Genomic DNA, 17,500 nt, shown 5'->3' with positions numbered 1-17,500 from the left:
TGAATATTTCGTGTGCCACTATGTCAGTTTAAATACCAACCTTTTGAAAGTTTTATATCTTACCAATTAGATATCTGTTGCACATTAATTGCTTAATACATGGGTGCACATTAAAGTTATTGTAGCCCGAATTTTTTATATACAATTAAATATTTTTCAAAATCTACTTCTTATTTTTATTTGTTATTCTATACTTTTGTTTTGTACAACTTGGTAAAAATCTGACAGTAATATTTAATGTTCCTTCAAACATAAAGGAGTCCTACATAAGTTTTTGATAAAGTTGCGGCCCGCCATTTGATTTGTGTTTTTACTTGTGACCCCCGGCCTCGTGTAAGTTGGAAACCCCTGCACTAGATTGCACGAGTGGTTAAATAAAAATTTCAGGTAAATGAACGAACTGCGCTATAAGTAAATTGTGTATTAAATCACTACAGATAAAGAAATACGTTGTTTGTTTATTAATTGATAGTTGGATCCATCAAAGCTGTAGGAGTTTAAAATTTCTAATCAAATTTAAAAAGAAATACTGATAAAATAAAATATCTTCTTCTCATACCGTTTAGAACCTTTTAAATTGCATCTAAGTACGTGATAATACGATTATTGCATGAAAACTTATTAAGAATTAGTTATTAATATTTTTTATTTTGTACATTGTACATCGAATTTGTAGGATTAAATTAGATTAAAATCTAATTTAGATTTAGTTATTTTTATATGCTTTCACTAAATCTGATACAATGATAGTTTTTCTTTTAACAAATCGCAAAACTGAATAGCTCGTGTAAAAATTTTTATGGTTGGACAAACAGCCCATTTATCGCAACTACGATTGACATATGGACCGCAATTAGCAATCGGTGTGTAATACATTCCTAAATTCTGATACGTCAGAGTAAAAAATTATTAATAAGACTAAATAATGCTGATTCAACAGCTCTTTCTGCATCAATTTAAACACTGTTAATGTCACATCCATAAGTTTGTCTACATTGAACAATTGAAAGAAAAGTCTTATTTTCTCGTACAAAAATCTTATTCAAACATGAAATAATTCTATTCATATGGTCGAGATAGGGATTTTCAATTTTTATAAAGTTTATATTTATTTTTCTATAGGTAGTACCTGATAATCAAATGTTATAATGCAAAAGAGGTGGTCCAATAAAACAGTGTTCCCCAACCTTTTATCACCGCGGACCTGTCAGCGTTTGATAATTTTACCGCAGTCCGCTGGGAGGGGGACGCTGATTGTTTATATTTTAGATCATTTTGATTTATTAATTTTAATTTAATTGTATTTAAATATGCCTTCAAAACAGAATACAGTTACACCAAAAAATAAATATAAAGTGATTTAGCATTTTAACTTACTAGAACGTTAAATCAATGAGAACCCTAAGCTTGTTTCTTTGCAATGAGACGGTTTCATCTGGAGGTAATCGTAGACATTGATACATTACAAAAATTTATGTCACTACCTTCGGGGGACATTTTTTTAAATAAATAAAATTTTAATGGAACACAGATATTTTTAATTTGGGGGTATGAATTCAGTTTCAATGAAATGGGCGGCCTGGTGCCATGTGATCCACAGACCGGTACCAGTCCGGGGTCCGGGGAACACTGCAATAAAAGATTAATTGTGATGTAAAGATTAATAATTACCATTATTCACTTCATAAAAAGTAACAATACCAATTTATTTTCCGAATTTTCTTTCATTTCTTACTATAAGTAAGCAAATAAAATGTACTTATTTGGAATTTCAATTACAAAATTGGAGATGGAATTCGAACTTAAATATCTTGTTGGGTCATTTACAGCCACGCACGGTTAACCTCCTACCATTACCAGTACTTTGCTAGTTTCTTCTATCCCACTGTTCACACGCATACAAAAAAAATGTATAATTTTAACTCCATTCCATAAGACATAATGGCTCAATCTCTGGGATGAAAATAGCGGTGGTAATTTGAGCCATGTTCAATGGAACGCTATTTTTGGAAGTAAGACTTTCTCCGGTAATGCTCGTTTCTTGTTGAATACTTGGGAAAATGTCTCCCCGGAGATCAGATAAGCACCTTTTTCTTTTAACCTGATGCTCGGTATTTGTTTGTTTGTAGTTAAGATAGGTGGAGATCTCGTCACCCGTAACGTTAATCAAACTAATAGTGAGGAAGGAAAATGCAGATACTGGGATTGGAATTGATTTGGAATGTAACGAAAATAGATGCGACCATTAATAGCGTTGTTAGAGATATTGCACCATAATATTTGTGTTGGGAATGAGAATCGAAGTGCAAAATGTATCAGTTTTTCCGGAAAAAATTTTTTTGTTCTTTCATGATTAAATATCCTTTGAAATGGCATTTTAAAAATAAAAATGATTCAATTTTAAAATTCTCCGAACAAGAAGATTACGAAATGTCATTCGCTAATAAAGCTGGCCTCAAATTTATTTGTGAGTGAAAAAAGATCAAAGCCGTTACAAAGACATAAATTATTCAAAATCGAAATTTTTACCCGAAACACACCAATCTTTTATGCAGTGTAGGAAAAAGACAAAGTGTTAGTATATCTGTTATATTTTTCAATGTTAAGATAACGGGCTATTAAATTTTCCGCAAATTAAAAGCTTTCCCTATACTGTTTTCTTAAATAAAAAAATTAATTAAATTACTTTTAATAAAAGTACAAAACCGATTAAATTGCGTATCTTATTTTATACAGAAAGCAAAAAATAATTTTAAATTTTTTTAATGATACAATTAATGCAACATCACAGCATATTTTTCAATAAGTGATTTTAGTCCGTTGCTGCAATCGTTTTCGACTTGCGAACTTATAACACTGGATGAATTATGCAACACGGAGCCAGTTAAAGTTAAGCGAGCTGCAAATTACATAAATTTTAAAGTTGTATGCTATCGCTTGACTGCCAATTTTTCAACCATCTACGTGATATCACAATTCTTTGTTTCCTACTAATTTTATAAGGAAAACAATCCAGATAATTATATTCAATTTAACAAATAATAATAAACCTATTATAATACTCAATTCATTTTAAAAAATCTTGAGCTCTAACAATATTTTCAATTTCTGATGAACAATTTATTTAAATTTTTTTTATTTTGTTTCAATAAGTAGGTTACAACGAAAACAATTGCAATTTTAACAATTCAAAGACAACTCCGTTGACTCCTTTAAACTCGTCCAATGAATACGCTTTATGTTGAGTTAAAAATTATACCTAAGATTTATACTAAAAGTAAACTCCCTACAGTTTAAAGAGAAATTAGAAGAAAAAAGAAGAGAAGTGAAAAACTGATATCTTCTTATTTTTTTGCTTTATCCGTAAGCACGATAAATAATTTGAGGTTTAAAAAAAGAGCTGAGATATTACATTTAATTATATCCATTATTGTAGGATTCGCTAACTATCCGGTTTAAGCTGTAACTATTCTCTTTAACAATTAGTATTTGTTTATTTTGTAAAAAGTAAGAAGTTTTCATTGAAATCAACGCTCTTAAAAAAACGAAATCTGCATCATACATTCTTCAAATTATTTCTTGGTTTTCTCTTTTAAAGCGTCAAAAATTCCACTTGAAGGCTTTTCTTTTCTAGTTCAAAATAGTCCGCTCCAGGCGCCTAATTAAGCAAGCGTCATTACAAGACTGGACAAGAGCTGCGATTTATCAATTAAAATTTGTCAACTCATTTTTCCCGCTGCCTTACAACCCCTTCCTGAATCATACTTACAAATTAGCTTAAGTTGACAAGCATTCAATACAATGACGTGATAAACTTCGATCCAAAACTCCTTCAAGTTACGGATTTGACAAAATAAACAATTCTAACGGAAACAACTGACGCGAGCTACCTTTGTCATGCATTTTTACTTGACACGGTCTTCCCCGGTCGTTAAGAAACTGACACAGTTTATTTAATCTTTTCACCCGCCTAATTTGCGTTCGTATTAATTCTAAGCGACACATTTCATCCAACGTGTATAATCCCGACTTTAAGTCAAGAAACAAACAAGGGGGCTTTTGGATCGTTTTATCTCGAAGGGCTCGAAAAATTCGAGCCCGTCTTGCATACATTTAGTGTCGTGTGTATTTAAACAGAGGCTGTAAAAGGAATTTGTTGTTCTCTTCAACAATTGCATTTTCTCGTTAAGGAACTTGAAAAGATATTCTTCATCTTTTGGGGCTCAAAATTAAAAACATTTTTAAGTGTTTCTCAGAATAAATGACTTAATTATATTTTCTGAAGTGATAATGAATGTTAAATAAAATTGCTACTAGATTTATGAGCAATAATTTTTTTTACCTTTACATAGTCTTACGTTTTCTTTTTATTTGAGTATTTTTATGCATAACATAATCATAATTTTTTTTTCTAAAAGCAAACATAGGAGAAATAGACAAATTATGATTCGTTTAAAATTATATGCAGAGAAATTACCGATACACATGCATCATATTATTAGCTAAAAATACATCGAACGTTTTTTTATTAACGCATTTCAACCAACAATTTATTTTGTTGCGCATTAGATTTTGTTTACATATTTATAATTGTTACAGCATTATATTGATACACGTGTAATGAAATAAAAGTACTTCGTATAATGAATTAAAAGTAATTATTATCTTATTATTAAAATATTTCCAAACGAAAAATTAAGTAAATAATTAAATAAAAAACGTGGTAGCAGAGATTTCTTTGTCATTATCATAAAATTTTACTTGAATTTAAAGAAATCTTGAAGAATAGTACGATCTGAGAAATATGTTTACTTCTCAGAAAAAAAAGTGTATGTTTACACAAATGTTTCTCCAACAATTCCAGTAAAATTTGGAAAAAATAATTTCTCACAAGGGTATCCCTTGTTTAACACTTCATTTACATTTTTAAATCTATACACAGCTCAAAATGAATGTTTACGGAAATGGACGCAGCTCTAATGCGTGTTTAGGAAAATGTGCTGAGCTCAAAATACGTGTTAATGAAAATGGACATAGCTCAAAATGAGTGTTTATGGAAATGGACACAGCTCCAATGCGTGTTTAAGAAAATGTACTGAGCTCAAAATACGTGTTAATGAAAATGGACATAGCTCGAAATGAGTGTTTATGGAAATGGACATAGCTCCAATACGTGTCTACGAAAATGGACACAGCTGGAAATGCGTGGTATCAAAAATGGACATAGCATTTGATTTCGTTTTTCAAACTTCTTTTGCGACTAATTTCTTTTACGTATTTATGACATTTAAATCAGATTTTTCCATTAGCTTTAAACTTTATTGCTAAATATGAAAACTCGCATGTACTAAACACTTCTAAAATTAAAAAATAGTCCTAAGTATTTCTTGAGAAATTTTTAAAAAAAGTTTAAAAACTGGAAGTGTCTTTTCCATTATTGTAGGGTTAGCGCATTAGTTCGTAACTGTTTTGTCACATTATTGCTCCATTTTAATAAAACCGTTTCTTCCAATGCATTTTGGAAAACACTCATGTGTCCAGATTTGGAACCTCCCAAAAAAGATGTCTTCATTACTTTTTTCTGTTTTTTGCTTTTATAATAGAATTGAAGATTAAATTTATCTCTCCATTGTCTCGTTTACTTTAGAGTATTATACGTGTGTAATTATGAGAAGTAAAAAATGTGTTGTTTCATGAAAAAATATTTTGTGGTAAATACTGATAAAACACTAAGAAAACAAAAAAATATTGTTAGCTTATATGAAGGAATTATATCAAATTGAAACAAAAAGAAAAATAAGTTATGCATTAAAAAGCTGAATTAATGGGGAAAAGGAACGTATAAGAGAATAATAAGAAATATCCATATTGTTATTGTCTCTAATAACGCTTAATTAATTTTTGCATGCCATACAAATTGAAGCAAAAAAAACAAGGTTTGAGCTAAATAGCTAATTTAATGAAGAAAAAGCACTTAATCGTCTAGAAAAACCATAAAAAATCACTTCATTATTATTAGCGCCAAAGATGCTTAATTAAATTTAGTAATAAGTCCTACTGCCATTATGTTAAATGGTGTTTTTAACACGAGCTAAGTATACTAATACTTGTAGCAAAGTGCCTGCTATAGATAGGTACAGTGGAAATTGTTTTCTACGACCCTCCGAAAGGGATAAGTATTGGAGAAAACTGTTGATAAAGGTAATTTTTGACTATCGGGACTTGACCTCGAGAGATAGCATTTAGCCAAACATTATTAATCATTATTTTAATTGGATGGACTTTTAAAAACATGTTTTGTATTTATTTTAATGGTAAAGACAAGCATATTTTCTTTGTTGCCATCAGTCACAAAATATATTTAAGTTATTTTTTTCTCTAATTAAACGGAATTGATATAATGAAAATACGATTGGAAAAAAATTCGATTTCATGAAAAAGCTCAAAATAGTTGTAAAAAATTCTCCATATTAGATCAAATTGCTCCATCGTCGACCAGATACACATAGTTTGAAACATTGTCGAGAAATTTTATGAATATAATATCCATCTTTTTGCTCTTTATGTGGATTTTAAACGAGCATTTAATAATTTGGACAGATTCAAATTTATTGAAATTTTATCAATAATGATTGAAATTTTCCCAGAAATTGTATCAAAGTCTCTTGTTAGCTTGAAATTTTAAAAACACAATCAACACTACACATTCTTCAGATAATTCTTTTGATATTTCACATTGTTTACGTAAATAGCTGCAATTTTAAGAAGTGTAAATACTGAATAAGTAATGTACGATAATGGAGTACCGTACACAGTTAGAAATTTAGAAAACATGTTGAATCATAAAATATCACATTTTCCGAACCTCAATGGAAATTTCAGTTCAATTTAATTTCTCATTTGAACATGTTGCAACTAATTTGCACAGTATTATGATATTACGTTCAACGTTGAAAAACTTATCGAGATTTTTTTTTTGAGAGGGTTTTTTTAAGAGAAGGTTTTTCTTGTTTTTAAGATAATGTTTTTTGATTTACTGAAGAAGAAAAATTTTGTTTTCGGATAGTGTTAATTTTTTTTTTGGGGGGGGGGGATTTTTTTTTTAAATTGAGAGTGTTAGCATAACTGTTTCGTTTCGAAATATTCTGATTATGACAGAGTTTCTACATATAATTTTTTTCTCCCAACTACGCAATATTTTAGTATTTTATCAGATTCTACAGGTTGTAATAATATGTTTTATTGCTATAATATTTATTCTAATATTCTTAAAAAGTTTTTTTTAGCTTTACAAAATGTTATTCAATTTTACCCAAAACCTAAAATGATTCAAATTAAAATTTTATATTTAAACAACTTGTAATCGTAACACGAAATGCCAAAGAATATGAAATGCGTGCGAAGTTGCCAAATGAGTTATAAAACTTTGTGAGAAAGGAGAAGTATGTATTAATAAATGCTTTAGTGAAATATGAAAATTAGATTTTTATTCTAGGTATTTACTAAAGTTCTGAATTACTAAGCTTTTGTAGTTTAGCAAAATTACTTAATTTAGTAGTTTCCTAAGTAGGATTAATCAGTAAATCTGAGTCAAAATTTTAAAAAAAGTACTAATATTTTAGCTTATCTTATTTATATTAGCTGCCTCCGGCAACCAGCTGGTCCGCCTTTTTAAATGCGCAGACTTTCAAGAACGTGAAGTTTATATTGCCTTAGTAGTATTTCCGAAAGTAAAGCAATTTTATAATAATATTAAAGAATATAGGTGTTGTGATTTTTTATTAGGTTTTGAAAAGCACAAATGTATAATATTTCCCAATTAACGTTGTTTTGGAAATTAAAACGTTTTTTTTTTTTTTTTTTTTTTTTTGCAAATCAACGACATTTTTAGCAAAAAGTAACTAATTTTTGCTATAATAAAATATTTTGAAACCTATATTCAAATGGTCTCCCGTGTCTAAAATAATAATTTTAAAACGTAATATATTTTTTAAAAAAATAAAAAAAATAACAATTTTACTGTAGCTATTTCACCAATGTTCTGTAAAACTTCTCCACCACTCCTCTGCTTTATTTTGACATCAGAGCCACTTTAGACTCTTTACGTCTACTAATCCGACGATGAGGTTTAATTTTTTTCTGTTATTCCACTACAAACATACTTATTTAATATTGTCATTTTAGAACTATAAACAATCGTCAATCTAAATTTTGACAGCCTTCCTATTAGCTAAAGTACTCACATTTCAACTGCAGTCCTGTATTTGATGATATTGAAAGTTAAAATTGCTTATTAAATGTTGCAAACAAAATAAATTTATCACTATTTTGTCGCCAATCTAAATTTTCGAATTTTTTCCAAAATAATATACCCTAACAACATAAAATTAAATAAAAAGAAATATATCAAAATAAATGTGAGTTTTATAAACTACATTTTACAAGTTTTTTTTTCTTTAAAACGCAGAACGCAACTTTTTCGAACGTCGTAAGGGGAATTATTTTTTCCCCTTTTAATCCACTCAAAAAGTGAATCCACTTAATTTTTTTCTATTTCCTTTTCAATTTTTTTATAGTTCTTTTAATCGTTTAACATTCAAAAAGTTTTTTTCGTAATTTATTTTACCGTCGATGCAAAACATATAATAATGTGCTATAGCGGAATAATAACACTCCATAGCGGAGCTTTTGAGTTGGAAGCCAAATTTTAAAAAACGTCGTTCAGGAGCCCTCGAGATCAAAGAGTTTTTTAAAAAAAACTCAAATTGGTATTAAAATATTTCATATTTATGAAAAAATTTATGTATTCCATGTTAGACTTTTACTAGCTATAAAAAACGCATAAGGAAAATGTTACGAGATTACCAGTACTACTATAGCAGTACCCTTGTAAGAAGGCCAGCATATCAAATACTGCTTCGTGGAATAGCATTTTATCTTTAACATATTAAATATCGATAACATCAAAGACTATTTTATTAGTTTTTTATTCGTGATAAATTATTTTTTTCTAAAGAAGTTCGATATAATTTGGTCATTGACTCTTTCTTGCAATAAAGTATCTCCCAGAAGAAAATAAAGAAAAAAAATCTTTAAAAAAAAAGCTACTTCGAAAACGGGCTAAATATGCAAGCATAAATATGACTTGTTTACCATGTTACACGACTATATTAGCAATAACGGGGACAGCCTAGCTTTTTTATAGCTCATAAAATGAACTTACGTTGTAAATTATGCACCAAATATTACAAAAGTATTCTATCTTAGTAGATATTTAGAGTAATGCAAAATAAAACTTATTTTCACCTTCCTGGTAGTTTTTATTCTACACAAAAGGGAAAATGTATGGCTTTAAATTACATTTACGTTTCTACATTATTTATTTCAAAAGTTTTATGCAAAAACCATTTTTACTGTTTGTTTTATGATGCCTAAAAACTATTGCTAAATAAATAACTCTCTCTATTTTACTAGAATGACAAAGTAAATATAAAGAAAAGTTAAGGATAAATAAAGCAGGTGATAAATCAAATCATTAATTAGTTTTCAGTTTATGGAAATGCATTTTTTTTTCTTCATAATATCAAGTACATTCATTTAAAAAATCTTAACTTATACAACTGAGAATATAAAAATAAATATGTTTATATATGCATTTGAATTTTAAAATAAACATACAATTATACTAATCATTAAATCTAAAAGATAATTTAAAATATCATATATATCGTAATCTGAAAAATAATTTAAAATATTATAAATCATTTAAAATTTCGAGTTGAATTATCTAAAAATTAGAAACATCATAAAATATAAAAAAATGAATAAAATATTGCGTGTAACTCATTAGAATCGAGTTGATATAGCTTCTGTTAATTTATCCAGACACCATATTCATTTCATATAAAATTTACCTGAAAATATGTTTGCAATGATTGTTAAAAAATTGTAAGAACAGCCGATGATGTTTTCTGTGTTCAAGATATTTATTTTTTTTATTTTATAAGCTCACGCTCGAGTCGATACCAATCAAAATTAGCTAACGAGATAGATAGATTACTTGCTGCCAGATATAAATCTTAACACTCTAAGTAAAATTTTAAAATTCGTTGCCCATTTGAATCGTTATGTGTCAAATATTATGTGCTTATGCGCATCGTAATTTTCGTAAAATAATTTACTTATTAATTTTAAAGTTTGTAGATGGCAACGAGAAGAGTTTTGTGGTTGCCATGGTGATAATATAGAATGTAAATAGCTTTTTTGAGAGAGATCATGATTTGTTTTTTGGAACGGCGATGCTATAATTTTTTTATTTGAGCTAATAAATCTTTCTTTTATTAAACGTGATAGTTGTATTCTTAATTATTTGATTCGAAGTCCTTTGAGTTTTATTTGAGGTCAGTTTGTATCTTGTATTTTTGACATTATGAGTTTCTTCAACGAGGAAACTTACTTCTCATTTATTTCTTCTAATTGAATCTCACAATCTATATTCCTTAGTTTAAATTTTATTTCAAAAACAAATTATTATTTTTCAAATCTAGGTAATTGTCTGTTTCGCTACTAATAATATAATGACAAAATGGTCTTACATAAATCTACAGTAATTATTTATTTTGCAATCAAAATGTTCTTATGTTCTTGTAAAAAATATTTATGTTTAAGAAGAAATTACCAGTGAAATTTAAATATTCGTTAAGTAATGTTACACAATGGTTTATGGAAGATGATATTGCTAAATCAGCAATTATAAGGTTAGCTGACCACAACGTGTCACTTATTTTAAAAGGTACATGATAATGGGATGTTGTTGTTGACGTATGCCTGTTTAGGCAGAAAGGGTGCGATTGTTCTTGTTTTCCAGTGGCGCCATCTATATCTATGGCATAGAATTGAACTTCTGCCACTCCCTACTTGGCACCCGTTTACAGGGCGGACCCATTCATACATCCATTCAATCATCCACAGATCGTAATTTTGACCTGAATCAGAGAACGATCGATCTCCAATCCAGTACCCCCAGAGGTATTCATTTGTTATGGAAACATGAAAAACTTTTGCGACTCGCCAGATTTAACGTGTATCAGTCACTTTACTACACGGGGAGTTTTCGGTCGGCGGTGTTCGAGCCCACGAACTCTCGGACATGGCCCAGCGCCCTACCGACCAGGCCATCCCGGCAGCTGATAATGGGATGAGGGCCGCTTTGCGTCTCAGATGCGCAATGGCCAATACAGACTAAGACTAGGATATATAGTAACAATTAATGCTTTTCTGAGATTCGATGGAAATTTTCGAATACAAGTCAAAGTCGTGCTGCCTTAAAAGTCCGGAGTTGGTGTTGGATTCGAACATTTCAACTACTGACTTTATAAATCTGATCAACACTATGAAATGATGTGTAAAATAATTCCATTTTTTCATTTGCTTTCTCTGTGGTTTTACGTTATTAGATTTAATAAAACACTTTTATAGAGGCTCAAACAATCAGAATAAAAATTAAATGTAATCAGAATCATTTTATTATCTCATAATTATGACCAGAAGTAGAACAACCGACCCAATTCTGAGTTAATGATACTATCAATGTTCAATTCTATAGCCTTGTAATCTTGAACCCAACCCAGATGACAAGAGAACTCCTGGATCAAACATTGAGAACAACTAGCATTTGGAGGACTTTTTGGTGGAACTAACCCCCATTTGCGTAACATGAAGAAGAAAAATATGAAAATAACCCAAAATTAGCCCGATGGCAAGGGGATTCTAACCCATGATTTGTAAACCACTAAGGATATTTTACGTCAGCACTGTGGTCAGTACGAGACCGGAACATAATTCGTAAAAACTCAGTCATTTTATTTTATTTTATTATAATTTTATTACCACCGTTGAACAGCCGAGCAGACTTAAAGTTTACGACTACCAATGTTGAACACCGTTGCCTTGATTTTTGAACCCAATCTATAAGACAAAAGATCTCCTGGATCAATTAGTGGGAGATATTTGCCTCTTTGGAGGACTTTTTGACGGAACTAATCCGCATTTGCGTTACATGGAAAAGAAAAGCATGAAAACCTCCTATGTTAATCCAGACACAAGGGGTGCTAAGAGTTCGAATCCCAGCCTTGGCTGGTAGATAAGAATTCTGAAGTCGGCACGCACTGGCCATAGTATCCTCAGAGGTAGACGAATCATGAGAATTTTACTGCCCTCAGTCTAACCGTGATCTTGTCGTGCTTTTCCCCTCTTTTCTGTAAGGCAAATGCGAGTTAATTCTATCATAACAAATCCTCCACGAAGAATAATTTGTCCCGATGATTTATTTTGGAATTCAATTGTCTTCTAGGCTGGTTTCAAAATTACAAGGCTACGGACTTGAACATGGATGGTGTTTTCAGTAGAAATGTAAACAATAACAATCTCGAGCTGTATGACTATTTTATTAATTTGCTACAAAGACTATTTTTCTATAAGGGAGAATTTTGTACCAAGGAGTGCATGTTCCTTGTACCATTGTAATTATTTTTGAACCCCCCCCCCCAGTGGAAGAATTTAGCATTCAGTATATGTAGTTTATATCTGTAACAGATTCCCCTTGATCTGTTGATGACTATTTCGGAGAACTTTACCGGCGTACTTTTTTTTTCGTCAATTTTATTTTAAAGTCTTTAGTCCTTACATTTGAAAATACAACCAAGATAGATAACTGCCAAAATATCATTTTCTTTCAGAAAATGTACCAAGTTTAAAAAATGATAATAATAAATTAATTTTATTAGGCCTAGCAAAATCGAAAAAGTATATGTTTGTTGTACTTTGAACCAGTCCATGCATTGTACCTTAGACCGTTTCAAGCTATTATGTGCAACTAATCCAGTTAGCCCAAATATATTTTCTTGTGGATTTTTCCTTTCACAGCATGTAAAAAGTCTCATGTTCTTAGTAAAGCTATAAATTTATTCATTCTTTAAATTTATTTGAGCATTTTTAAAGGATGTTAGATCAGCTGGCATGTGAAAATTTCCAAATTTTGCGTGGTGGAAAAAAATACTTAGAACCACTATTCTATTTAATCTAACCAACTTCTTAACTTAAACAACCGCGGCAAGGAATAAGTGTATTAAAAAGAAGAAAGATATTACCAATAAATCAGTGGTACTCGTTTGGATTTCCTCAATGTTATGAAAACGGCAGAAAAAGTAAAAGCATCAGCTGGCAACATCAATCCTGGAATCCGATTCTTGAATAATTCATCCCCTTCAGCAGTGAATACTCACTTTCCCAGATTACGAAAAAGAATAATATCCAAAAAGTTAGTTCCTTATCGTCCAACAATGTAGTGATATTAGTTCAGTTTCAAAAACTACGCTTAGTCTTCGTCTCGTACTTACTTTTTTTTTCGCAAAATTTTAGAAATATGTTTACTTTTTCCGTTTTGTGGCAATTTTACTAATGTAGCTAATTTTTTTTGATAAACGCATTGTAAAAAAATATGAAATCGAAGAATATATATAGCTGATCCTCGAAGTTAAATCCTCTTACGTACACCGAAAAAATTAAATTCCATGGTCAACAAAAAGCTATAAACTAAGTTGTAGCGAGTTCTGAACTACTAAAATTAAAATTCTCCAACTTTTGAAAAGCATACCTAAATGTTAAAATTATCAAAATGTTCTGGCACAAAAGTGAAACCAAAAATGTGATTAAAAGGTTTAAATGAATTTTTTTTAATAAAACATGCACTTGTTTTAAATTATCACCATTCGCTGTTTTCCAGTTTCATCCGTCAAATAAATTAGTTTTGAATAAATTTTGGTTGACCTTGATACAGATTCTTTGAACATAAGTGATTGAGTATCAAGATTATGGTTGATCTAGATTCGAATTTACTATTATTCTTATATCTTTCAACTAAATAGAAATTTTCCATACCTATCATCTACGATTTTAATCATTTTTGAAGAAAATCTCTAAAAAAATATAGATTAAGAGCAGCGATTTCTAAACACCTGATATAGTCACTCAATTGTTCTAAAAATAACGTTAATTTACTTAAGAGTAATTATATCTTAATTCAAAGCCTTTAAATTAACACAAGTTCGTTAAACAATCCTCCGTAATACATAAGATTTGTTGATATATTCTGCTATGTTACTTCATTTTTGGAATAAGTTATAGGAATACTTATACATCTATCGATTAGTAAGAATTTCAGAATTATTTTTCCCTCTATTCTTCAAACGCATTAAGATGCCAAATAGGAAATAGGATTAATTACCGATTGGTAAAAACACTTTTTTTTCTCTGGTTCAGCATTTACTGCCGCAACAAATCCGCCATATCTAGCTAGCTGTGTTCTAATTGCTTGAAAGGTGCTATAGAACACTTCTTAGTGTGTTCATCTACCAGGCAATTCATTTACTCTCTCTGAAAACTGCGGTTTTAGAAGAAGGCGCCACTTTGAAAAGTTCTACGATATATCGTCTTCTCGGCATTTAAGCAAAGGGCGAAGGAGATATTCATTTTGTGAAGAGACGACGCGGGAAAGGATCTGGATGATTTACATTTAATAACGGAGGCCATTTTGCGTTTTCCTGCTGCCCGGCCGAGCAATAAAATCTAGAATTCTGTTTTATTGCTTCCCTAGCTGGCACTTTATTTGGGAAGCGCTCTTTATGCCAAAGCTTTAAGCTTAGTGGCGGTATGCCTTAGATAAGAGTGAAATTAAGGGGGAGACTTTAGCTTGGCGTTCCAGCACTTTTTAGAACTTTTCTAGAAGAGGTGCTTATCATGATTGCGTAATGAGGACTTAATGCTTCGTAATAATGTTTTCTTTCTTGAGTAGGAGATTAGGATAGTTCCGAGTTTAAAATGCAATTTTTCGCAGAATATTTTTGTTTAACGCAACCATTTTGTGGCTTCCCATCCAACATGCATGCCATTGTATTCGTTAGACAGGATTGTTTTAAGATCTTGATTTGTAAAATGAATGTGATTATTTTTTTTAAAAAAAAATCTGACTAAAGAAGAAAAGTAAAAATAAATAATCATTCTTAAAATACATGTTTATCGTTTGCTTTGGATTGCTCTGGGCCCATGGCCAAGAATTCGTGAGTTCGATCCCCACCGGCCGAAGACTCTCCGTGTAGGAAATGGTGACTGATGTACGTTAAATCTGTCGTGTCGCAAATTCCTCCATGTTCCCATAACAAATCAGTACCTCTGGGGTTGCTGATCCAGGAGTTTCCTCGCCTTCTGGGTTGGTTCAAAATTACAAGGCTACGCATTTAAACATTAGTAGTCGTAAACCCAAAATTGGGTCAGCTGTTCAAAGACGGATATAAAATATAAAATGAAATAGTTTTCACATAAAAGATATTTTAAACGGAACTGAAAATGGAGTATTGATGAAGACTTTGACTCATACTAATTCAAAAATCATCGTACACGGTTGAAGAAAAAAAAAGTGGTGGAATGTATAATTAGGAATTTCAATTTCAAAATTACAGTTTTATTTTTAAGAACTAGATAAAAACTGAACATTTTATAGTAAACTAGGGGGAAAAAACATCTAAAATAAGAAAAGAAAAGAAAAAAGACAAACACAAACATACAGGTTAGAATATATTAGTTCATCATTGATATGAATGAGGACTCATATTCTATAAAGATGTTTATTGATTGATGACATTTTTGGGTGTAAAATAGATGGCTATTTAAATCCAACTTCTGCTCGAAAAAATATTCTTAATCTGCTAAAGAAATTCGCTTTAAATTCAAAATGTTTAATTATTTATTTTTAAATGAACACGCTAATAATACTAAATTATTTTTCAGAATCTCATATAAGTATCTTATGAAGAAGAAAAAAAAGGTATGCATTGTTTAACGTATAAAGCTAAACTGAAATGTCATTAATCGCTACAATAAATCTGGAATTTACGCTATAGTACCGATTTTCAAGAATCTTATTTCTTTGGAGTTATTCCTCTGTACACGATTTCTTTCTGAATTTCTAAACCTTTTTTGCGATGTAAACAAAACAAAATAATTTCATGAAGAAGTAAATCTATACTTAAAAAAGCAAAAATCCAAAATAAGCTATGACACTCAAAATGATAGTGACTAATTCAATTTATTAATTGTCACGAATATTTGTAATTATTGTTAAATTATATATTTACACGATTTGTTACTTATAACATTTCCGATGTTTAAATTAAGTCAAGTATGCCATAATCATTATAAAATCATGCTGTTATAAAAATAAAATTATAATTCTATTTATTTTAGCAGTTTATTGTATTAAAGTGCTATAAGTGCAGAGCATCAAATCTTTCGAGTGCTTATACTGAAATGTACTTAGCATAAAACAACCACAAGAATGCAAAATATTTTTTTTTTTTAATTTATAGCGAAGTTCATTATAGATAGTATACATAAGATAGATACATATAGCATACAGATAACATAGATAAGATAGGTACATATATAAATGGTCTATATACATGTTCTGTGCATGTTCTATATTATTAAAAAAAATTAAACAAATTTTTTTTTTCTAAGGAAAACATAAAAATTCTCGTCAGGCAGGACACATTTCTTTACGTAGTAATATTTTGAAACTAAGAATAATTATTCTAAGAAAAAAAATTTTATTTATAATGTGACTGTATAACTAAAACAAACCAGAAGTTATGTAACTTCTTTATGCTCATAACATATTTAATTTTAATAAAATATATTATTTATTATAATTTTTTTCATAAATCAAATTTTAAATGTGTAAAAAGCAAATTTTTGTATCAAAAATATTATCGTATTTTTTTAATTCCAAAAGTTTTGATGCACATATGTAAAAAAAATTAACTATAATGAGTTTTCGAAGCATTTTAAGAAAGATTTTCCTGATTGCTTCCCCACCCCGAAGAAATTTTCTGCTGGCCACGCTGGTTTACAGAAGCTACGCAGAACATGTATGTTCTGCCTAGCTTCTCTAAGCCTCTACCTACCAAATCTCCATTTATTCCACAACTTTTTTATTTATTTTTTTTAAAGAATTATATATAAGACGACTATTATCTTACATAAAAATTAAAATAACTAGTTAAATTTTCTTCGTTCATTTTCTTTTCTTTTTTTTTTTGCACTCTAATCTGTAAAATTTAAAGGCTTGGGTTTATATTTATTTCTTCAAAAGTATATTCTTATTTATTTCATAAAGTTTAGAGAGTTATTAAAAAAGAAAAAGAAATTTACTTCAATATTTATTTAACCGAATGAGACAGAAATAGATCATAATCAGTCTCGAAAACATTCCGATAAAGACACTAAGAATAATTCTTGCAATCACAAAATTGTTCTATACTAATGGCGTTACTACTTCAAACACTCAAATAAAATAACAAGGTTTCACTTACCTTGCTGTTCTTAATAATATTCGAAGCTGAAACGTCAACCTGAGATTCTAAATCAATCTTAGTTAAAGAATCAA

At 29.7% G+C, this 17,500-nt stretch overlaps 1 protein-coding gene across 1 annotated transcript in view; it reads left to right on the top strand.

The window, feature by feature from the left end:
• Positions 1 to 17,500, top strand: part of LOC107457312 (putative enoyl-CoA hydratase, mitochondrial) — a 65,729-nt gene that overhangs the window by 26,618 nt on the left and 21,611 nt on the right. The window lies entirely within an intron of this gene.

Source organism: Parasteatoda tepidariorum, chromosome 7 (assembly GCF_982258835.1).
Source record: "Parasteatoda tepidariorum strain Cologne lab strain chromosome 7, Ptep-v5.0, whole genome shotgun sequence".
Lineage (NCBI taxonomy): Eukaryota > Metazoa > Arthropoda > Arachnida > Araneae > Theridiidae > Parasteatoda > Parasteatoda tepidariorum.
This window is presented reverse-complemented; position numbering and strand designations above follow the sequence as displayed.